The sequence below is a fragment of the Macrotis lagotis genome, chromosome 3 (assembly GCF_037893015.1).
Source record: "Macrotis lagotis isolate mMagLag1 chromosome 3, bilby.v1.9.chrom.fasta, whole genome shotgun sequence".
Classification (NCBI taxonomy): domain Eukaryota; kingdom Metazoa; phylum Chordata; class Mammalia; order Peramelemorphia; family Peramelidae; genus Macrotis; species Macrotis lagotis.
In genome coordinates this window covers 56,498-80,602 of record NC_133660.1, presented here as the reverse complement: position 1 = coordinate 80,602, position 24,105 = coordinate 56,498, and the positions used below count along the sequence as shown (strand labels likewise).

General features: G+C 45.7%; 1 long non-coding RNA gene and 1 pseudogene across 1 annotated transcript; one reads left to right on the top strand and one right to left on the bottom strand.

Moving 5' to 3' along the window:
- The first annotated feature begins 4,419 nt into the window (after positions 1–4,419).
- On the top strand, positions 4,420–11,111 carry LOC141517198 (GTPase NRas pseudogene; annotated as a pseudogene).
- Positions 11,112–12,841: 1,730 nt separating this feature from the next.
- On the bottom strand, positions 12,842–23,738 carry LOC141517227 (uncharacterized). The gene is made up of 3 exons (XR_012476809.1): positions 23,328–23,738; positions 18,354–18,426; positions 12,842–17,543 (listed from the first exon to the last, which is right to left on the bottom strand). It is a non-coding gene; the product is annotated as an uncharacterized LOC141517227 (long non-coding RNA).
- Between the last annotated feature and the right edge of the window lie 367 nt (positions 23,739–24,105).

Genomic DNA, 24,105 nt, shown 5'->3' with positions numbered 1-24,105 from the left:
TTGACGTTGCCCTGCCCAGGACTGGGTTAACACACCCAGAGTTGTGCCCTGGTGTCCAGAGACAACCAAATGAAAAGGCTTGTCCAGGGTGGGCAAAGTTAAGACTGGAGGCTGCACTAAGGGTTGCTGCAGTCTCCCAACATCCTCCTTCTCTTCACCTTCCCACACTAAGGTCTCCGGTTCCTCAAGTAACAATTTCTTATACAGCCTTTGAGTTTTAAGCATATGAATCAATCCATAACCTAAATCAATCCCAGGAACCTCCTGAGCTCTCTCTCTCTCTCTCTCTTTTTTTTCAGGAAAAGTATATTCACAAATGTTTAATGGCTGAATCAAGTTTTGGGGGTGACCATGGATGCACTAATGGCACATCTCCATACAACTGAATCCTCCAAGTGCATTAAGTTTTAAATATGGCTACAGATGTAGTACTAATGGTACATCCCTAAACTGGACTCTCCAAGCGAATATACCACTGTTATTCACATACTAAGAACATATCTGTAATCTTTCCATTCAACAGGTCTTCAGGAGATCCTATCTCCAACTGAACTCCAGCAGGGATGGGATGACCTTTACTCAAGTCCTTAGACAATACACTGAAATGCCTTTCAACAAGTGAAAGGCAGTATTTAATGAAATCATTGTAATTTAAGTTACTTATGCACAAAGTTAGGGAACTTAAGATGGGATTCAATAGGACTGGTCTTTGGACAGGCTGGGGCATAACCCCCCCCCCCAGAACAATTCCCCCACCCCCCAAAACCCGTAACTGGTAAAAGTCATATGAAATTATTAAGTAGGCTTCCCCCAGAGTTTGGTGAAAGAAGCCAGATTTAATTAAAACTTTTCTAAGACGTGGGGCACGGGCACCTAGCCCTTGCCTTAAAAAAAAAAAAAGTTGCCTAAATCTTTTAAAATAAACATTCACTTGTGATAGCTTGGTGGTGACCGAAACAGAGAGAAGGGAGATTTCTTATCTAACCCCAAGCCTACCTAATCTGCATAATTTCTCTATTGGAACAGCCATTCAAGATCGAATCGCTCAGGGCGATGAGACCAATTAAATAGGGCCGTTATGGTACATGTACAAAAAGGAAAGGAGTCTCCTGGGCTGCTTCGTCCAATAAATAAGGCGGCGGCACGGCTACTCGCTGGTGGCCTTCTTCAGGTAGGCTATCAAGTCGGCCCGCTCGCCCTTCTTCTTGATGCCCGCGAAGATCATCTTGGTGCCCGGGATGTACTTCTTGGGGTTCTCCAGGTAATCCATCAAAGTGTCCTCTGCCCAGGTGATGCCTTTGTTCTTGTTGGCGTCGGTGTAGGAGAAGACGGCGGCCTGGCCCGTCTTGGAGCCGAACAGCCCGTGCAGGTTGGGGCCGGTCTTGTGCTTGCCGCCCTTCTCCGCCGTGTGGCACCGGGCGCACTTGGCGGCCCAGTCCCGGTCCGGCCCGATGCGCCCGGCGCTGCCTCTGCCCAAGGACACGCCGCCCTGAGCTCTCTCTTGATAAGAGGGAGGGGTCAATCCAGGATGGTTTGGATGAGCTGGAGACTAATCTTCCTGTTCCTTTCACTGAGGAGATGACCCAAATATCTGACCTCCTCAGTAAATTATAGTTTCTTCAGGAAGACTCTCGAATCCTGTTTCCCTTCATCATTTAACAACTTAATTGTAGCTCAGCTCATTTTCGTCCTGAGAGCAACAAGTCATCCACAATCTGAAGGAACTTTACTCCAGATAGAGAGGGGAACATATGGAGAATTCCCTCCAGGGTATGCCCAAATAAATTGGAGGACTCCGATTAGCCTGGGCCAAGACTGTCCACTTTAGCTGCTGTTTTCTTCCCGTTTTAAGATTTTTTCCAGGTGAATGCAAAGATGTCCCTGCTCTCGTGATGGAGGGGCAAGGCCAGAAGGCATCTTTCAGATTAATAACACTGTACCACCGAGGATCCCATTAGGCCATATAATCTTACTTGACTATCACCTCGAGGCAGCCCCTTGACCTTCACTAATTTTGTGAGACTTGGAGTGTGCCCTTTTCCCCTAGAAAAGCCAAAATAAGAGGAGTCTCTATATTTTTAAGTGGATTTTTATCCCATGCACTATTCTCCCAGTGAGATCTTACAAATACAAAAAAAAAGGACTGACCAAACTGGGGGCGGGCTGTGCCAGACCGGGAAGGCAGGGCCAAAGAATTGCTCTTTCCACCTACATTTAGTTCATCCCCATTAATCCATCTGAATGGGATAAAGGCTGAGATTTCTTCAGTAGAATGTTATAGATCAGAAATAGTAAAGCTGTGTGTTATGTTCCTTCTGCCCCTCCTCCCCTGACAATCAATTTTCTGTTACCTTGACCAGAATGTAAAGAGTAAACTGACTTTTGTCTTATCTGGACTTTAGTCCAGATGGTTCTACATTCCTTGTCCTGGAGGGGGAGCACTTGTCTCTGTTTGAATTCTATGCTTGTTCTTTAGAGTAATTGTGGCCTAGATAGTGAAGACCACATTCCTCACTAACAGGTCAGTGTCTGTGTGTGTGTGTGTGTGTGTGTGTGTGTGTGTGTGTGTGTGTCGGGGGAGTTGCACTATAAATGGATCTTGGATTTCCTGCTCTTTACCCCTTTTTCTTTTTCTCCATATTTAAGATGGAGCAAGGGGTCCAATTCTTGAGAATTGAAATAAAAACCTTTTCTCTTCATACCTTGAGAAATCTCTGAGTTTTATTTAAGTGGGTAAACTCATCACCCACACACACACACCTTTATCCAGAGGTGCTGGCAGGGGAAATGTTCATCAGAGCCCCCAAAGAGTCATGCACGCCTGTCTAAGAGTCCAAAAGGCCCTGGCCTTGGGTTCCCTAGAGAGCCCTGAGCCAGTCTTATCTCTGAAGGCTGGGGGCGGGGGAGGGCAAAGAGGATAGGTGAGACTACATTTTCAACAGCTCTCCCAGATCTAAATCACCCAGATTAAATTGTGTGACTTCTTAAAGGAGGGGGAGGAGGGGAGAAGGTAAAAAAAAACAAACAAATAAAAAATTATCCATAAAGTAGGATGCTCATTATAACTATTATTATCTGAAATGGTATTAGGAATGTTAGCTTCAGCAATAAGAATAGAAAACAAAATGGAAGGAATTAGAAGAGGTCATGAAGGCACAAACCTTTGAAAAGTTGGGAACCAGTTTTAACAGCTGGCACTTCAGATCAAGGACTCATTTCTAAAACAGAGAGAGAACAGTCTAGTTTTTTTTTAGGATTTTGTAAGGCAGTGGGGTTAAGTGACTTGCCCCACAGCTAGGTCATTATGAAGTGTCTGAGGTCATATTTGAACTCAGGTTCTCCTGCTGGTGCTCTATCCATGGCGCCACCTAGCCGCCCCTGCAGAGTCAAGGTTTTAGGAATACAAGTCATTCCCAAATGATGGAACAATGATTCTTAGATGGAGATATCAAAGCTATCTCTAGTCAGTTTTTCATAAGATTCTCCAAATCACTATTGATGAGAGAAAGGCAAAGTAAAACAACTCTACAGAACCACCTCACACCACACCTATCAGACTGACCAATATGACTAGAAAGGAAAATGATCACCCTACAACCTATATTAGATTGCTTTCTATCAGGGCAGGTGAAGGAGGAAGAGAAGGCAGGAGGGAGGCAGAAAAATATGAAATTCAAAACCATGCAAAAAATGGTTGTTGAAAACTATCTTTGCATATAGTGGGAAAAATAAGTCAATAAACTAGTTTTGCAATGCCTAGAGAAGTCATTGGACATTCAAAAACAAAAGAAATAAAGCTTTGCAAAGTCACCCACCTCTGAGCCATCTTTCCAGAATCAACTTACGATCACCCAGCAGCAGAGCACACTGGGGAAGAGACTTGTTTTGCCTTGGGTCAGGAGAGGGGAAGGCCCAGGTCCTCAAGGTCACTAGCTGGGTGGAAGAGGGGGACAGGGGGCAGAGAAGGGGAGAGATAGGGAGGAAGGGGGGGTGAGAAGAGTAAGGGTGGAAATTCCAGGCTTTGAGGGTTTCCTTTTTGGTGGCTGGACCGGCAGGAAAGAGAGCACGCTGTGGAACTGCCTGGGCCAAGTTGATGCTCTTCCACCTGCCCAAGGGCTTTTTGTGGTGGTGTGGCACCAGTGTCAACTAAACCAAACTGTCTGCCTTTCCGAACGAGAAGAACCTGGGCAGGGGAACTCTTCTCCCAGTGAGGTCTTGCCAAAAAAACCACAAAAACAACCAAGGACTGACCAAACCCGCAGCCACTGGGGGAAGGGGGAAAGGCCCGAAGGCCCAGAGGGCAGGGCGGCAGGGGAGAGGCCAAGCTATGGCTCCTAGGCTTCCATCTGCATTTGGTCCATCCCCATTCATCCACCTCTCTCAGGAGAGAGTAAAGTTCACCAGAGCCCCAGAAGAGCCATGCAGGCCTGTCTAAGAGGAGGGCATCCTGGGGACCTTCAGAAAAGGCCCTGGTGCTGCATTCCCTAGAGAGCCCCAAGCCAGCCTTTACCTTGGGGGCTGTGGGTGGGGGAGGGCCTGGAGGATCTGTTGAACTGCTTTTCAACACCTCTCCCAGACCTAAATCTTCTAGCTTAAGTTGTTTGGCTTCTTAAAGGAGGGGGAGGAGGGGAGAAGAAGAAAAAGGTGAAAAAAAAAAAAACAAAAAATTACCCATAAAGTAGGATGTTCATTATCACTATTATTATGCAAAATGGTATTAGAAATGTTATATTAACTTTAGCAATAAGAATAGAAAAAGAAATGGAAGAAGCAGAATAGCAAGAAGGCACAAACTTTAAACTCATTGCAAATGATTTGATGACCTACTTATAAAATCATTCCCCCCAAAACTGCTTTTAAACAATGATTCACTTTTAGCAAAGTTGCAGGATAGAAAATAAAGCCACACAAATCATCAGCATTTCTAGAGAAGACCAACAAGTCACAGCAGCAAGAGAGAGAGAGAGAGAGAGAGAGAGAGAGAGAGAGAGAGAGAGACAGAAATTCCATTTAAAGGACTTGTAGACAGCATAAAATACTTAGAAGTCCACCTGTCATGGTAAACTCAGGAACCATCTGAAAATAATTATAAACGCTTTTCACACCAATAAAATCAGTGCCAAATAACTGGCAAATGTCAGCTGCTCCTTCGTAGGTCCATATAATATAACAAAAATGACAATTCTATCTGAATTAAATGACTTATCTACCATACCAAACTGCAAAATATTACTTCATCAATGGAGGAAAAATAAAGTCAAGGATAGCAAGCCCATTAAAAAAACTAAAAGGGAAGGTGCCCTCACCATTTCAGACCTACAATTCTATGCTAAAGCATCAGTCATCAAAACTGTTTGGCTCTGGCTAAGAGACAGAGTGGTGGAGCACTGGACTAGATTAGGTGCAAAAGAAACAGGGGTGAATAACTAGCAATCTGTTTGAGAAATCCAAAGACTCCAACCTCGGATAAGAACTCAGTCTCAGATAAAACCTGCTAGGAAAACTGGCAGATAGTATGCCAAAATCGAAGCCTATCCTTACGTCTCACACACTAAATCAAGAGAAGGTCCGAGTGCATCCAGGATTTGGATAACAAAGGTCATATCATAAGTGAATAGGGAGAACCAGGGATAGTTTATCTGTCAGGTTGTTAAGGTCCGAGAAAAGTCTCCAGTTACAGAACAGAGGCACTCGACACGATGGAGATGCAATAGCAAGGGTTTATTAAACTAGCTCGAGCTAGGGTTCCGTCCTAGGTCAGGGCTAGGATCCTGGAACCCCGAGTAAAGTGAGGAGAGACCTGATATATGGTTCAGTAGGGGAGTTCCAAGCATCTGCTGGTTGTCTTGAGATAGTGTGGTGTGTTATCATTGAATGCAGGTCCTCGGGAGGTTCCCGCATTGCATGGTCCAATAGATGACCAGGAAGAAACTTAGGAGTAGAATTTAGGCAAAAGTTAATAGGTTTCAGAATTCAGGGTCTTACAAGGTCATGTCTAAGAAAAGAGTTTATGATGGAAGGAAGGAAGGTAAGGGGAGAGGAGAGGAGAGGAGAGAGAGAGAGAGAGAGAGAGAGAGAGAGAGAGAGAGAGAGAGAGAGAGAGAGAGAGAGAAAGAGATTGAGACAGAGCATTATAAAATGCAAAATGAATAATTGTTTGGAATTCAATTGAAAAGTTTTTGCACAGCATGTTGAGAAACAGTTTTAGCAGCTAGGACTTCTGATCAAGGACTCATTTCTAAAACACAGAGAATAGAGTCAAGTTTTTAAAAATAGCAGTCATTCCCAATTGATGCAACAGTGATTCTCAGATGAAAATATCAAAGCTATCTTTAATTAGTATTTCATAAAATGCTCCAAATCACTATTGGTTAGAGAAAAGCAAATTAAAACAACTGTACAGAACGACCTCATACCACACCTATCAGACTGACCAATATGACCATAAAGGAAAATGATCACCCTACAACCTATATTAGATTGCTTTCTATCAGGGCAGGGGGAGGAGGAAGAGAAGGCAGGAGGGAGGCAGAAAAATATGAAATTCAAAACCTTGCAAAAAATGATTGTTGAAAACTATCTTGGCATATAGTGGGAAAAATAAGTCAATAAACTAGTTTTGCAATGCCTAAAGAAGTTATTGGGGAAGAAAAAGACAACATTCAAAAACAAAAGAAATAAAGTTTTTCAAAGTCACCCACCTCTTAGCTAGCTTTCTGAAATCACCTAACATCACCCAGCAGCAGACCACACTAGGGAGGGCCTTGTTTTGCCCTTGGGTCAAAAGAGGGGGAGGCCCAGGTCTTCAAGGCCACTAGCGGGGTGGAAAAGGGGGAGAGAGATGCAGAGAGGGGGCGGGGGAGAGAGGAGAGAGGGGGAGGGGGAAGGGGGAAGGGGGAAACGGGGGAAGAGGGGAAGAGAGGTGGAGAGAGACAGAGAGAGAGGGAGAGAGAGGCAAAGATGGGGCGGGGGAACAGAGAGACAGCATCTGATAATTTCAAAGAAGGTTAAAAATTATCTTAATTTCTTTCAGGATGAAGAAAATATTTACCATACAAATCAAGTAAAGGAACATGAAAACTGTTATACCATCAAATGGGGGGGATCCCGCAAAACCTTCATTTAGTGGAAAGCCGTCCCCATGGGGAAATTGCTGAGGGGTAGAGCCCTGATTGAAAAACCTGTGCAGAATTCTGAGCCAATCCAAAGTGAAACGATCTTTTCTTTGCTTCCCTTCCCTTTGCTCTTCTTCAATTCTCTTCTCTTCTTCCCTTCTCTTCTTTTCTCTCCTTTTCTCTACTTTCCTCTCCTTTGTCATTTTTATTATGTTAGCTCCACTGAACCACGAGCATTTGGCTTTTTTCCAATGATTTAGAGCTGACTTCATTGGGGTGAGGAGACCTTTATAATTGTCTTCATACAGTTTCTGTTGTCTACAGTTATTTTGAATGGAATTTCTCTTTCTCTCACTCTTGGGCTTTGTTGTTCATATATAGAAATGCTGATGATTTATGTGGGTTTATTTTCTCTCCTGCTACTTTGCTGAATTTGTGAATTGTTCCAAGGAGTTTTTAAGATGATTTTCCCCGGGCTCTCTAGGTATACCATCTTATTATCTGCACACAGTGAACGTTTTGCTTCCTCATTGCCAATTTTGATTCCTTCAGAAATGCTAGCATTTCTAATACTAGATTGAATAGTCACAGTGATCATGGGCATCCTTGTTTCACCCTCAAACCCTCAATGTATTGGAAATGCTTTGAGTTTCTTCCCATTAAATGTAATATTTATTGATTGTTTAAGAAAGATACTATTTATTATTTTAAGGAAAACTCCATTTACCCCCAAACTCTCTAGTGTTTTTAATAGGAAGGGATTTTGCATTTTATCAAAGGCTTTTCCAGCCTCTATTGAGATAATCCTCTGATTTCTGTTGGTTTTACTATTGATATATTTCATTACGTTGAATGTTTTCCAAATGATGAACCATCCCTGCCTGCCTGGTATGAATCCAACCTGATCAGGGTGTATTATCCTGGTATTAACTTGTGGTAAGTCTCATTGCTAAAACTTTGTGTGAGATTTTTGCACCAATATTCATTAGGGAGAGAGCTATGGATCTCCTGGTCGGTCACCACCCCACCTCCCTCTCCCTGTGTCCAGTGTGGTCCTGCTGAGGCTCCCTTCCCTCTGCATCAGTTCCACCTTAGGGTCCTTGGCTCTCAGTCCTCTACCACTGGGATGTGCCAGCCTTTTCAGGTTCCAAGAGTCAGGGAGAGGAAGACCTGGAGGTCAGGGTGGGACCAGGCCAGCAGATCTTTGACCCAGAAGTGGAGGAGACATCCTTGGGCTAAGGGGAACAAATTGGGAAATGCTAAGGGTGAGGGGAGAGTCTGAGGGGAAACTGGGAGCTGCTGTCTTTCCCTGGGACCAGATTGAAGCTGGCAGGAGCCAAGGGGGAGCTAAAGAGGGGCGAGATGATGCCAGGATAGATTCAGGAGCAAAGACCTGGGGCATTAGGTGGAGCAAGCTGCCCTGTGCAACCTGGGGAGGCGAGCCCGGCTGGGAATCTGTGGCAATGGAAGAGCATTGGACCTGAAAATGCTCCCTGACAACAAGCACTAAGGAGTTGGATCAGTGCCAGTGGGCACCCAAGGGCCCCGTCTGCCTGCCAGGTGGCCCGGCCAAGCCCGGGCTCCGGTCTTTGCAGCCCGCCCCCCCCCCCCGCCTCGGGGCCCCACTGGATACAATGTTGCAGCTCCAGTTCCTTCTCTTCCGCCGGGGGCCCCTCCCTTGACCAGTCCACGTGGAGGACCCCCCGGGGGACAGGCTAACCAGCCTGGGACTGGGCAGTGTGTGTGGGGAGGGGGCTTCCCGGAGGCCACGGGGCTGGGGGCGGAGCCGCTGGGACGGAGCGTTCTGGATGAAGGTGCGGGCTGCGGCGAAGCCCACCTGCCCGGTCCGGCGCCTCAGTGTCTCATCCCGCGCCCTCGCGTGTCCCGCGTCCCTGGGGCGCCCTCTCGCTCAGCGCTCTCACCTCCGGGAAAGGTAAGTAGAGGCAGGAGGACCTGAACACAAATGAGGAGTGACCGGGTTGGGGGGCGAGCTGGCAGCCTCAGCGGAAACCCCGAGGCCTCACTGACTGGGGGGGGGCTGCCCCTGCAGCTGTGGGGGTGAGCCCCACTGCCCTTTGTCCTCCCCGGGCTGCAGAGGGAAGGCCCTGGAATCCTTCTTCTCTGAGCACAGTTTGGGTGGGGGTGGGAGGGGGTAAGGTGGGGGGGACCACTGGCTTCCAGATGTAGAAGCTCTAGCAGAAAGAAGAAATGACTTGAAGGCCTTTGCTCCCTCTGCCACATGTGCCAAAGACATAGAACCAAATCAGGATCCAACTTGAAGCCCAGATCCAGCAGCCAACCAAGCCCTCAGGGGGTGCACAGATTGTGAAGGAATGGGAGGCACTGTGATCTCCCCTAAGAAAGGTAGACAGGGACCATGATGCCCTCTAGCAAAGGTGGGCAGTGCCTATTTACTCCTCCTGGAAAGACAAGATGGCACCTTTTTGTGTTCTTTGGGGAGGGTGAGAGCACAGGAGATCGAGTGCCCCTGAACTCCAGACTGGCTCAGAACAGCTCCAGTTCCTTGGTGGGGATTCTCATGCAGGAGAGGCCTGGGGCATCAGAGAGCTGTACACCAGGGCTTGGCACCCTGCTCTCCAGATACTCCTTATAATGATGTTGATTGAGTGTGCATTGTTTCTGGGGACCTGGCCCTAAATTGAGCCTGTGGGTGCATCCGAAGGACCCCGGCTAGGGAAGGTTAGCCTGTCCTGCTTGGCTTTGGGCAAGGGATGATGGGAAAGGAGGTACCCTGAGGCTGGGCTTTAGGGAAGACATTATTAGGACTCTGGAGGTGGCCTAGGGTTCCCCAGCTCTCACAGGCACTCTCTGTTTTCCCTGCCTCCTTAGGTAGCCATCAGGGCCATGACACAGTACAACCTGGTGGTTCTGGGCTGCTGTGCTGTGGGCAAGAGTGCGCTGATCATCCGCTTGCTCCAGAACCGCTTCATGGAGGAGTCGGAGCATGTTGTCAGAGACTTGTACCGCGGGCAGCTGGTGGTGGATGGGGAGCCCTGCCAGGTGGCCATCATGGATATTTTCAGAAGGGAGCTGTTCCAGGACCTGTCTGAGGACTGCATCCGCTGGGGCCAGGGCTTCCTCTTTGTGTACATGGTCGACTGCATCAGTACCTTTGTGGACATGAACCTTTTCTTGGATCAGGTTCAGAAGATCAAGGGCAACAGTCGGGTGCCCATGGTGCTGGTAGCCAACAAGGTGGACCTGGTCCACCGGATGGTGGACTCAGAAATGGGCTGGGAAGGAGCTCAGAGCTTCAGGGTGCCCTATGTGGAAACCTCAGCCAAGACCGGGCAGGGCATGGAGCAGGCCTTCCAGGAGCTGGTTTGGGAGATCCAGTGGTCCCAGGACCAAGGCCGCAGGTCCAGGCATTGCACAATCCTGTGAGCCAGTGCCCACACTCCCCTGGTCCTGCTCCCTTCCTCCTTCAGTCTGTTCTCTAGTTTCCTCAGGGGTGGGGGGGGCCCTGCTGGACCACATCAGGTTCTTTTCAGGGGATTCTTGTTGGGACTCATCAGCATCCACTTAGGGATGGGGGCATGCCTGTGCCAACTCGGGAGTGCAGGTTAAAAGGGCCTTGTGCCAGTGTGAACCAGGGTGCGAGGGATTCTGCAGCTGCCCTCTTGGGGGGGCGGGGCATTGGTGTTTGAATCCCAAAGTTACTTTTCTTGGTCTAACTCTTATGAGGAATAAAGACCTTTTGGTTGTTTCCAAGTGTGTTCCTTGTGGTTTCTCCGGAGCTGGTGTGCTGGGGGCAGGAAGAGCAGGAGGGCAGTGGGAGGGCCCATGAGAGAGACAGCCAGGCTGGGGAGGCAGGAAGGCAGGGGACTTTAACAGGGAGACCCTGGGCAGGGAGATGGGGAGCTGGTTTGAATGGCTTGTAGAGTACTACCCAACTCTAGGTCTAATTAAGAGACTAGACTGAAGGAGCATCTAGGTGGCACCGTGGATAGAGCACCAGCCCTGGAGTCAGATCTGGCCTCAGACACTTAATAATTACCTGTGTGGCCTTGGGCAAGTCACTTAACCCCATTGCCTTTCTAAAAAAACTCAAAAAACCCCAACAAAATAAAAGAAACTAGATTGAAAACTTGTGAACTCTTGACTTCTCGTAACCTCAGTTTCTTCATCTGCAAAATGGAAGTCATGGCACCTGACCCACCCAGAGTTGGGGGACTGTCATTGGAGATCACACTGGTGAAGTCTTTTTGGAAGTCCTAAACCTCCAGTCACTTTCCCCAAGGAGTTCACTCCAGGGCTTCTTTTTTCCATGTCTGGAGCCTCAGTTCTCCCTGGCCCTTCCCTAAACCAAGCCAGACCTTGCAGGTTTCAGCAAGCCTAGGAAGTCTGGGGGTAACCAAGGGCACCAAGGAAATGGGGGAGAGGCTGTGAGGGCTGCAAGACCTTGGAATCTGATGACCTTCCAGGTATGCCCTGGAGGGACTTACATTGTCTTAGAGGGAGAGCTGACTTGAGAAGGGATTAGGAGAAGGAGGTGAGGCCAGGAAGAGGTGGTCCCAGCCCATCCCTAGTTGGGTTAGCAAGTGGCCTTGGCCTGGCCTGGTGTCTAGGACCAGCCGTCCCTCAAACAAGTGTAGTCCTTGGAACATGGGTCCAGTGGGGACCCAGGCTGGAACTGGCAATTGGGCGAGAGGAAAAGACTCAGCAGGTCTGGGGTGGGGAGAGTCTTGTCCTCTGGGTCCCTGATCTGGGGCAAGTCTGAGCCAGGGAGAGGGGAGAACAGGTTAGGGGAGGCAGGGAGAGGTGAGGTGGCTGAGATCCACTGAGGCAGGAGTCACATTCAGCTTGGTGGGATTCAAAATCTGAGAAGGTTTTGGGGGAGAGAAGGGGAAGGACCAGAAGTCTATGGACCTGACCTGGGAGGCCAACTAGATGAAGTCCCCCCTCCAAGGAAGGCAGCTGCTGAACCAAGCCCAGATTGGGCCTGGGAGCCTGGAACCCATTAGCCCAATCAGCCCCAGGGAAATCCTCTAGCCTCTCTGCCTCGGTTTCTTCTCTCAGACACAGGAGGGTGTCGTCTTCCAGTGAGTGCTGTCTCTCAGATCATGATTCCACTTTCTGCCAGGGGCATCATCATGCCTGATATACAGAGGAGGTCGGGAATCCTAGGGGCAAGGGAAAAAAAACCCTATTAAAGTCTCATTCCCCTTCCCTGCCCCACAGGGTGCAAACCCCACAGTGATCCCCTGGCCCCATATGTCTGTGGGGTGGACAGTGTCCTCTCTTCTAGGGGTTGCCCAGGCTCCTCACCTTCCTAACATTTGACAAGGGGTCCCCAGGAATGTCAGACTCCAGAGGAAGTCCATCTCTGTCTTTGTCCAAGGGGTCTAATGCACATGGCAGCTGCTGGGGTTCTAGTCCTTCCTTCTATGACCCGTGGACACATGGCTCCCCCCTTTCTAGGGCCCCTTTCCTCACCTGGAAAGTGAAGGCTTCAGATTACCTGGTCTTTGTAGACCCTTTGGCCTCTAAATGACCCCTCCTGAAACTGAAAGCCCTGCCATGCTCAGCTGTTCTGCCCGGACAGGTGAGTCCCTGCCCCTTCTGGTCCTTGGGTTCCTTCCAACCCTGTTCTATCATCCTACAGACATCAACAAAGGCCAAAAACCGAAGCTTCAATCAGTCCCTGTTTTATTGGTCTGGTTCTGTCTCCCCCCCCACCCCCACCCCGTCCAATGGGTGTCTCAATGAGGTGCTGATTCCCTGTGCCTCATTATAAAGCATTTGTGTCTGTGTCTAGCTGGTTATTTACTGGGTGGATTTCCTCACTGGCCTCAGTGGGCCATTCTTCATTTGGGGATACATTGAACACCATCTTGGGGCTCTGGATGGAGAAGACCTTGGCCTGTTGGATTTTCTTCATTTGGCCAACCTTCTCAAACTGGGGGGGGGGGGTCTCATTTTATCCCCATACAACCAAACTCCTCCATTCCATATTTTAATTTCTCTTTTTGGTTCTGTTGGCTGAAAAGTCCCTCTTCTGGACCCAGAGGCCAACAGAGTACCTAGCATCTTCCTTGCCTCTATTGGATGCCAAATTCAATCTGTTTTTTCTGTTTTCTAGGACCAGACAATGCTGGGCATAGTTCATTTTAAAAAATAAAATTGTATATTCCCCTCAATTACATGTAAAGACAATTTTTAGCATCATTTAAAAAATTCTGAGTTCCATATTTTATCTCTCCCTTCCTGAGACAGTAAGCAATTTGCTATATTTTATATATGTTCAGTGATGCCAAGTATATTACTATATTAATTATGTTATGAAGAAGACCCAGGCCCAAAGCAAAAAATCTGAGAAATATGTGACTATGTGCTTGACCTTCACTCAGACTCCATCAGTTCTGTCTCTGGAAGTGAATGGCATTTCCATCCTGGGTCCTGTCATCTTGGCTCATTTGTATCACTGAGAAGAGCCAATGTTGTGGTAGCAATGGTCCATTTGAAGATGCAGTCTCCCTTTTGCTTTTTTGCCATTCTTTTCCTTTTTTAATTCTACCCATCAATTTCTGCTTGAATTTGATGATATGTAATTCCAAGAACTAATTTGGTAGCTTAAACTGTGTAAGACTGTGTAAGTAATTTAATGACGTCTCTGGTCTTTTGTTTAAATTGAAGGAAACTGGGCAGTAAATTGGCTTGCCTACAGTCATAAAAGTACCAGCCATTGAAGGTGGGCTCTGATTGAATTTCAGGTTGTAGAAGGAGCAGGAAAACCCCTGCTCCTACCCCTTGTCCCCAGGACTTTCTTCGTTCTTAAATTTTTATTTTTCAAGTAGTAATTTGTAAAAATTAATCTATTCCTCCAATTCCCAGCTATCACCACTGACCAAATAAAAACAACACTGGGAGGATGTTGTAGGTCTCCACACGGTGGAGGCTCCCTATCAAATCCATTACAAAGGAGGAATGGGCCCAGCCAATCATAAAACTGGGAGAGTTCTCCTAATCTGATTCCAAAAATGACAAACCTAAACTAAGAAGAAACTAGTCCCTAACTCATCAAGATCCTAGAGATCTTGACCTAATGCAACTGAGATTGCAAAATCAGGTACTCAAATATTATCCCACACATCCCCTGTGACAATTGAGGTTCATCAACATGTGTCATATGATGGGGTGGATCATATTAGGGACATGTCATGAAATGGATATACCTGTTAGACTGTAACTCAAATTCTGAGAGCCTATGAAAATCCAGGTGGGAGAGGAAACGGATTCTAAAAGCTATATAATACCTGATGTAATTGCACCACCTCCTGCCGCACGCTAGGTAAGGCACCTGGATCCTTCAGGATTCATCAATAAAGTGATCAATTCTTCTCTCACTCCAACAAATTTCTTTCATTTATGGATAGCAAACACCTTGTAAAACAAATCTCTCAATACATTTTTAGAATGAGGAAAGGGGTTGACCTTGGAGTGAGGAAAGCCTGAGTTAAAAGCAGAACTCTGATGCTTACTCTTTGAGTGACCCTAGGCAAGTTACTCGACAGCAGTCTGCCTCAGTTTCTTTTCTTTAAAATTTAGTTACATTTATTTTCAACATAAACATTTTATTTGTTTTCCAATTATATACAATAGTAGTTCCTACCAATGTATTGCCTCAGTTTCTTTATCTGTAAAATGGCTATCATAGTAGAGCCAAATCACAGGGTTATTGGGTGTATCAAGGAAGATGGTAATTACTAAGCCACTACCAAATAAATTAAACTTAAATAATTTAAACAACTTAAATAACTTTGAGATATTCTTCTTTTATGTTCTTAGTCTGCAAGACAGATGCCCACATTAGCAGAGCCTGGAAGTCTGTCTCCTGCATCTCTGCCCATAAATGAGTGGCCTCTTCTCAGCCACCTGCCTTTGATCTGATCCCGGTTCTTAAGACTTTTCAAAGCCTTTGTCTCTAGAATGAACATGGTGGTCATTGCCTGAGTTGTTCTGGTCCTGGTCGAACCCCTCCTTTGGCTCAGAGAAGCCTTCCCAGGGTCCTCTTTACCTTTTTCATACAATGCTATCACGTTCCCCTGCCCCGGTGGATTAACCCTTCCCAGAGAGAAGGGCTCCATCATTTTCTCGTCCCATGGTTGGCTACATTGGAAAAGATTCTCTTCTTGAAACAACCATAACCCTGAGGTTCAAAGCCAGGAGTCAGCCAGGCATCACTGCATAACTACCTGGCTTCTTCTGGGAAAAGTCCTTCACACTGGGCTGGTTCGCTGCATCAGGCTTCTGATCAAAGCCCACCTCATCCTCACTAGCAGAGGTCCTCCATCATTTGTAGCTGGGCCCTTGATTAGCCAGGCACTCATGATCTGCTGCGGACAGTGGCTGAATTGGTCTCTTAAGAAAAATCAGCTCTGTGCGCTTCCCCCCCCCCATGCTACCTGACATAGGGACTCCTTACCCTCTTCCCAGATGCCATGCTCCTACCCCTTTTCAGTGGATCTCTGGTCCACTGTTCACCTGCTGACTAAATTATTAACTTTATTTATTGTGAGATGATCACAACACTCCCTGGCATTTCTAGATCTCCCAGATGGAATATCTAACCCTAACCCTAACCCTTTCCAGCTGCCAGATCTTTGTTCTTCTCAGTCACCCTGGGAGGGGGATACTATTATCACTGCCACTTCACAGAGGAGGAAACAGAGGCTCCTAGAGTCTGAACTTGCCAGAGTCAACTTCTTCCTTGGCAGCAGAGGCAGGCATGGACCCTTGCTCTGGGGACCCTGGTTCTGTGGACCCCTACTCAGCAGACCCACACTCTGGCTTCTCCAGGGTCTCAGCATCAGAGCATCCTCTGGTCACTGCCAGCAGCTGAAGATAAACAGCTGAATTGTCCCAGCCATTGGTAGAGTTGGTAGTGAGTTGAGGAACTGTGGCTTCTTTGGCTTGGGGGCTCCTAGGGTGTATGTATGTATGGGGGGGGGCTTCACTGAGATGATTCAGCACTCTGCTCTTTTAACAAGGTCCACAGCAACTGACCCACGAGACTCCTGCCCTGTGGTCGGGCATGCCTACTCAGTTCTGCCAGACACAGACCTGCCAGTTTCTCTGGGACCTAGAATAAGTTTCCAGCCTCCTCCCATGGTTGAACCTCTCCTCCAGTCCTGCCGCCATGCCCTTCTCAACAGCCTAGCCACGTGGGCACCTGGCTATGCACTGGCCTGGCCTTTTGGGAGATTCTCTCCAATTACAGATTTTCCTCGGGCTCTGGCACCCCAACCTGAGCCCTCTCCTGCTCCCAGGGTAGAAAATCATGGATACCTTCTTTGTATTGGCTTTTTTTGGAGCTTAGGTTTTCCCCTTAGCCCAGTGTGACCATTCTGAAGGCAGCAATACTTAGATTTTATCTTCCTATGCCCAGACGACCTCTCTCTTCCTAATGGGGGCACTGGGAAGCTGCTCTCTCCCCAACAGTGGATAGAGCCACTGGCCCTGGAGTCAGGAGGACCTGAGTTCAAATGTGACCTCAGACACTTAATAATTACCTAGATGTGTGGCCTTGGGCAAGTCACTTAACCCTACTGCCTTGCAAAAACTAAAACAACAACAAAAAAACAAGTCACCAGAGCAGCTTGTTGGTAAGTGCTTGTTTTTTTCTCCCAATCCCACCTTGGAGGGTGAACTCTGGGGGTGGGGTTCAGTTCTTGTAAGCCCAGGGCTCAACTTGGTCCTCTGCCAAGCTTCCCCTCCAGGACAGGGGAGGAGCTGAGTGAACCCTATTCTTAACTAAGGAATCCACATTCCAGGCTTGGACTTCTGTTCCTTTCCCCGAAAAGGTGCCATAGCCTAGAAGGCAGGCAGCCAGGTCTCTCCCTACTCTGGGTTCCGATAACTATAGTACCCTGGACTATACACATCACCCTCTTTCCTGCCTCTATTTTCCCTGCTGTAAATAAAGGAGTTGGGGCAGGAAAGCTCTAACCTGGGGTGAAGATAGGAAAAAGGTTGGAGGGGGTGCTGCCAGGAGGAGCCTCTGGAAAGGAAATGGAGTTGGAGATACTTGGCAAGGACTAAGGAACGCCACAGGGAAAGGGGATCCCCCAAGCTCTGAGTGGCTTGGGTGATGCCCTCCTCTTGGCCTCAGTTTCCTTCCTCTGTCAAATGAGGGTCTGAGATTGAACAGTCTTGGAGTCATTCATTTCCCCTTTCATGGAAGGCAGACAGTAGGGGCAAGGCCATGGTATCTTTGGGACATGAGAAAGGAGAAAGCAGAGAAAAGGCTGCCCCCAGGAGCCCTTCCTTGGGCTCTCTTCTCTTTCCTCCCCTAGTTCCGAAAGAAGGCATGTATGAACCTGATTGGAGTGTTTTCCTTCTTTATCTCCAGGCAATGACAATACAGTGGTCAGATGTCTCTCACTCCCAGATGATACTCTGGAGACCCTGGAACAAAAGAAGGGCTAGTGTTAGGCAAAGAGGAGGGTTTTTGAATGGTTGGTGTAAAGATGAGGTGGTTGGTGATCTCAGCATGATGAGAGATTTGATGCCAGAGGTGTCTCTGAGAATCTCCCTGAATCTGTCTGTCTTGCTTCAGCTTCAGAGAATTGCCTGATATGGACTTGAGAAAGAGAGCAAATCTGCAATTCTTGCTTTGTTCCTGCTGGCCTCTGACTCTCCTCTCCAACCTTGGCCCCTGTGATCCTCACTGTACTCTACTGGCCACGTGCCAGAGTAGTATCCTTAGTGCCCTACCCTATATTTCCATTAGAGAAGTGGCTTCAATATTTCCCCCACAGTTGCTATTGTTGACTATATTTCAATTCACTCTATTCCTCTCTACTCCCATTTATTCTATTTTCTCTCTCTCCTATCACCCTATCCCTCGTCAGAAGTGTTGTACCTGACTACCCTCTTCTACAATCTTCCCTCTCTTCTATCACCTACATCCTCTCTCCCCTCCCTCTGTCCCCCTTCTCCCATCTCTTTCCCCTCCTCTCTTCTCTAGGGCAAGATAGATTTCTATATTCTATTGAGTGTGTATGTTATTTCCTCTGAGCCATTTTCAATGAAAATGAAGACTCACTCATTTCCCTTCACTTTCCCCCTTCCACTCCACTGCAAAAACTTTTTCTTGACTCTTATACATGAAATATATTAGCTTATTCAATCTCTCCTTTTCCTTTCCCCCCAGTTCATTCCTTTTTCACCCATTGACTCCATCTTTATATGATACCCTTATTCTCCCTCCTGTACCTTGTTCTATATATGCTCCTTGTAATGGCTCCTATAAATGAGAAGGTTCATATGAGTTGTTGGTGTCTTCTTCCTATGCAGGAATATACACAGTTCAGCATCATTGAATCATTCATAACTAGACCTTCCCATCTACCCTCTCTATGATTCAGCAGAGTCAAACTTTCTTTTCAGCTCTGGTCACTTCAACGTGAAAGTTTGAAAGTCCCCCATTTCATTGAATGTCCATCTTTTCCCCTAAAAGAGGATGTCCAGTTTTGTTGGGTGTTTGATTCAAGGTTGTAATCCAAGCTCTTTTGTCTTCAAGAATATCATATTCCAACCCCTATGAGCCCTTAATGTGGACGCTACCAAATCCTATGTAATCCTGACTGTAACACCAAAGTAATTAAGTTGTTTCTTTCTGAATGCCTGCAATATTTTCTCTTTGACTTGGGAGTTCTGGGAGTTTTTTGGGAGGGAGGAGGGTAATCTCAGGAGGTGATCGGTAGATTCCCTTAATTTCACTTTTAAACTCTTCTCCTAGGATATCAGGGCAATTTTTTGAATGATTTCCTGAAAAATGAAGTCTAGCCTCTTTTCCTGGTCATGACTTTCAGGTAGCCCAAGAATTTTTAAATTATATCTTTTGCATCTGTTTTCCAGAGCAGTTGTTTTTCCAACGTGATATTTCACATTTTATTATAGTTTTTCATTCTTTTGGTTTTGTTTTATTGTTTATTGATTTCTCATCAAGTCATCAGCTTCCCTCAGCTGCATTCTAAATTTGAGGGACTTATTTTCTTCAGAGAGCTTTTTTTTATCTCCTTTTCCATCTGGCTAATTCTGCCTTTTAAGTTATTCTTCTCCTCATTGGTCTTTTGGATTGCTTTTTCCATTTGGCCTAAACTGATTATATTTTCTCTGATATTTTTTGTATCTCCATCACCAAGTTGCTGAGATTATTTTCATGATTTTCCTGCATTACTTTCTATTTCTCTTCCTAATTTTTCCTTTACTTTTCTTTTGCTTTACAAAATCTTTTTGGAGCTCTTCCATAGCCTGAGACCAATTCCTATGTTTCTTGAAGACTTTGGATACAGAAGATCTTTCATGATATTTTGTCTTGAGATTTTGTTTCTCTCTCTGTATTAGAGGCTTCAGTTCAAGATGTGCAGGGGAAAGTTCTGGCAGCACGATGGCTTCCCACTGCTGTCTTGGCTCCTCCCGGGAAGTCTTGCATCCCTCCATCCCTCTTTGTACCTCTCAGAAATGCCCATTTCTGCTTCTGGGCATATTTTCTGGGCCCAGCACGGCACACTCCCCATTTCCCATCATTTGGCTACTCAGCCAAGCTTCGAGATCCCAGGCCTGATTTCTGAACAGGGGCCTGGAGCTTGAACACCAGAACTCACCTGGGTCCCTTCCAGACGTTTAGACTTCAGGGATCGACTCCTGCCTCTGGGCCTTGGCTCTCCTGGTTTATAGGATTAAATGATCCAACTCAACTTTCCCCTAGAAAAACTTTCCCCCTGCTCAATCTTCATTACCCCCCACCGCCTCCAGTTCTGGCTAGTAGAGCTGGTGGCCACTGTTCACTCCTTGTGATCTCCTCATCCTACTCCTGGTTTCAGTCAGGGACAAATTTGAAATTCTTCCTTTGGATACAGGTCACCTCCAAGACCATTATGATTTGTAGAAATAGAAGGAAGAAGCAAAACTAAAGCAAGACGATACAATAATCCAGGCCCACAGGAAAATGACTTGGAAAGTCATCCTCTCCCTCCTTTGGTTATGACTTCTAATCTCCCCTGAATTTCTTCACTGTTATTGCATAACCGGAGGCACATCCACTCTTGCTGTTCCTGCTGCCTGCTTGGCCAACTTACTGAATGAACCAGTGAGAAAATGAATGGTTACTTCTATACTTGCAATAACAAGATGGGAAGTGTTCAGCAATCTCGAACACACAACCTTGTGGGTTTTTTCTATTTTTTCCACCCAGAAAAGAAGATTGAACTACATTTCTCCCCATCTCTATCTTCCTTCCTCTTATCATTTTAAGTCTGACATGCCACAATTTCTATGAGTAGGGAGACTTTGGGGATCTAAAATGATAAAAAACAGTATTCTATGTCTGGATTTGTCTTCTCTCTGTACCCTGGGCACTGAGGATCTTGTATCCCTGGGTGTTGGGAACTGTCATGAGACCGGAAAGGTATTTAAGCACTTTTATTCTGATAAATAAATGGAGCACTTGGAGATCTTGGTGGAGTACTTGTCTCCTTTGTAATCCTTGTCTCCTTCTCCTCCAATGCTTGCCTGGGGAAGATTGAGAGAGTCCAGCAAGTGGGACTGAACACCTTGGAGTTGACAATGTTGATAGAGCATGCTTCTGTTGTCTCCTGGGTGTGCAGGGCGCTTTCTGGTTAGACTCACAGCATTTCACTCCCACAATGCTAATTAGCCAGCCCCAACATTAACCAAAGTTCAACCTCCCCAGTGCCCTCAGGATCAAATGTCCACAGGACTCCTCTTCTCATTCCCTCTCCCCAAAGGTGAATCTCTCCTTGGTATGTTTTCATCTTCAATCTTTGTCTAATATACCGATGTCTTTCAAATGCATTCTGAAAATATGAAATCAGAATCATTTTGTTTGACTACAGCTTCCACCTGTCCACCTGTACCTCCAACTTCTGTTGAGTAATAGAAGATCTTTTTTTCTTTAAGAAATGAATTTCCTTCCATCTCTCTCAAATTGAAGGTATTCAATAATAAAACAAGCTCAAGCTGATGGCCGTAAAATTTTTTATTTTCTCCACTTTCTCCAATTTCTTTTGTACCACCTCTTCCCCTCCTTCCTACAGCTCCTCCTCTTCCTTTGATTCCTCCTCCTTTTCACTCTCCCCTACTCTTTTTCACACCCTCTTTCTTCTCAAAAGTCCAGATTCAAAAGTTATAGTGTTAGATTGGAGTTTTGTGGTGGAAAAATAAGAACTTGGCACCTTTTAGACAATGAGCAATGTGGGATGATGAAAGTATTAGTGGGGAATGACTAAGGGTGAACTAAAACCAGGTGGAAGCTTCCAAGAGGTCATTTATAATGTGGGAATTAAGATGACAAGAGAGACTTGGGCTAGATCAATTGATCTGAGAATCATCCCCATAGAGATGGTCACTGAACCAAGGGAGAGAGTGCTGAGAGAATAGATAAATGACTGCAGGGAAGAGCATTTAGTTAACGGACATGACAAAGACCTCAAAAGAGATTAAGAAAGAATAGTAAAATGGGAGAACTAGGAGAAAGCAATGCCATGAAAACATAGAAAGGAGACAATGTTCAGGAGATGGTCAACTTTGGTCAATGTTGCGGCCAGGTAAAGAACCTGTAGGATGTAGATTAGGATTTTAGCAATGAAATACACAATCTGTTTGGAGAACACTTTGATTAGGACAATGGAAGCTAGATTAGAGAGGGGTTGGATGAGAGTGAGAGCAGAAGGAATAGAATCTTCTTCTCTCTCCAATTGCATAGGAGTTTTTCAAGGAGGTTAGCTGAGAAGAAGGAAAGATAATGAAATCTTCTGATTCCTTTCCAGGATCCCCCATTCTTAAAAGCAAGCAAACAAACATTAATTTGATCCCTTCAAACTTATGCACAGCAATGGAAAGGATACTGACCTTAGAGTCATAGAACTTGTTTTTTTCTCTCTCAGTTTTTGCAAGTCAATGGGGTTAAGTGACTTGCCCAAGTTCATACAGCTAAGTAAATATTAAATGTCTGAGGTCAGATGTGAACTCAGGCCTCCTGAATCCAGGACTGTTGTTCTCTCTACTGTGCCATCTGGCTACCCCATAGGACTCAGTTTTAAAACTTACCTTTGAGCCTTACTTGCTGTGTGACATGAGAGAAGTCCAAAAAGGAAGAAGAGTTCTAAAAAGGCAGAGCTGTTAAGAAGAGGACCTGAAGAGAGACTAGAATCTTCTCTCTCCAAGCTGCAGGCTAAAGGAGCTGGGATTTTTCCTCTCTCCCATTCTTATCAGTTCTGCCTGCCAGAACACAGGCATGAAAGTGGTAGGAATCAATCTCCATCAGTCAGGAGAGAGTACCCTGGAAGTGGCCCTTTGAGCCAAGGCTTCCACAGCTGAACTAGGATTCCTATCTACTCTCCTTTCCTACTTGGTTCTCAATCTCTTTTAGTCAGACATTTTGCTCTATCATGCAACTGAAATGCTCTCTTCAAGGATTTCAAAGACAGCTTAGTGACTAAAGTCAAGGGTCTTTTCTCAGACCACATCCTTCCTGATTTCTCTAATTTTTTTCTTATTTTTGATTTTCTTCCCTTTTCAGAGAATCTTTGTTCTCTGTTTCCCTTTCACATCCTTCCCCTATTTGCCTTAACTTGTGGATAGCTCCTCTCATTGTAATATACTGGGTCATAATCAATGAACCCCCTTACTGAAATGTCTTTCGAATGCCTTTTCTGAGTGCACTTTTTCTCCTTTCTCTCCCCACCCTCTACCACTTTCTCTACCAACCCCCTCCTCTTTCCACCTCTATTACTAATCTTACTGCTATGGTGGTTTTGTTGTTGCTGTTGCCAAATCCTATCAACTCTGGGTCTGTCTCAGGTTACTCCTTGCCTCTGGAACACTCTCCCTTCTCAGTTCCATCTATACTTAATTCCCTGGATTGCTTTAAGCCCTAACTAAAATCCTATCACTTACTGATAGCTTTCCCTGTTAATTATTTCTTATTTAGCCTGTATCCAACTTGCTCTGTATATATGTGCTTGTTCACTGGGCACTGCAATCTTTGAGGTATCCACGTTCACAAATTTACTGTCACTTTTCCATCACTGCTCTCCATTATTACTCCTCTATGACCAAGTTAGGGAGTTGCCAAGACTTTCTAAGTCTACCTCCATAACATCTCTATTATCTTTGTCCTTTTCTCCACCCAGGGGAGTTCCACAATATTTAAGTCGTCCTCACCTCTTGTCTGTACTAGTATAATAATTTCCTCTTCTCCCTGATCTGTGATCCATCCTTTAAGCAACTGCCAAAATATTCTTCTAAAAAGGAAAGCAAGAATCTTTCATTACCCTGATCATGCCCTAAAGATTCTTTTCAGTTACTCCCTGTTCATTCTAATATAAAAAGCCAACTCCGTCGTTTGACATTTAAAACATTTCCCAGACATTTAATTTTACTCAATTCATGGGGGTAGCTAGGTGGTGAAGTAGAGAAGAGTTCTGGGCCTGGGGTCAGGAGGATATGAATTCGAACCTAGTTTCAAACACTTAACTATGTGATTTTGGGCAAATCAATTTTTTCAAATTGAAAATAGGGACCCTGGAGAAGGAAGAAGCCGACTAGTCTAGTAGCTTTGCAAAAAATACCCCATAAATATGGGGTCACAAAGAGTCAGACAGGACTAAATGATTTAAAAACAACAACACTCCATTCAGACTGACCTATTTGCTGTTTAATGATCCGGACAACACCGTTTTCTACCTTCTTCATGCTTGAAATGCTCTTCCTTTACTCTCTACACTTTTTGCCTTCTTAAAATTTTCAGCTCAGGTGTCATTTTCTCTAGGATCCCTCTCCTGTTTACCTTACTTATTAATATTCTTACCCTCCTCAAATCATCTTATTAAATATGTTTCTTGTTGGCAGGGACCATTTTTCCAATTTGTCTGTGTATCTCTAGTTTGCTGTTCTTACCATTCTAAGACATTATCTTTTTGTAATTTAATTTTTTTTTTAT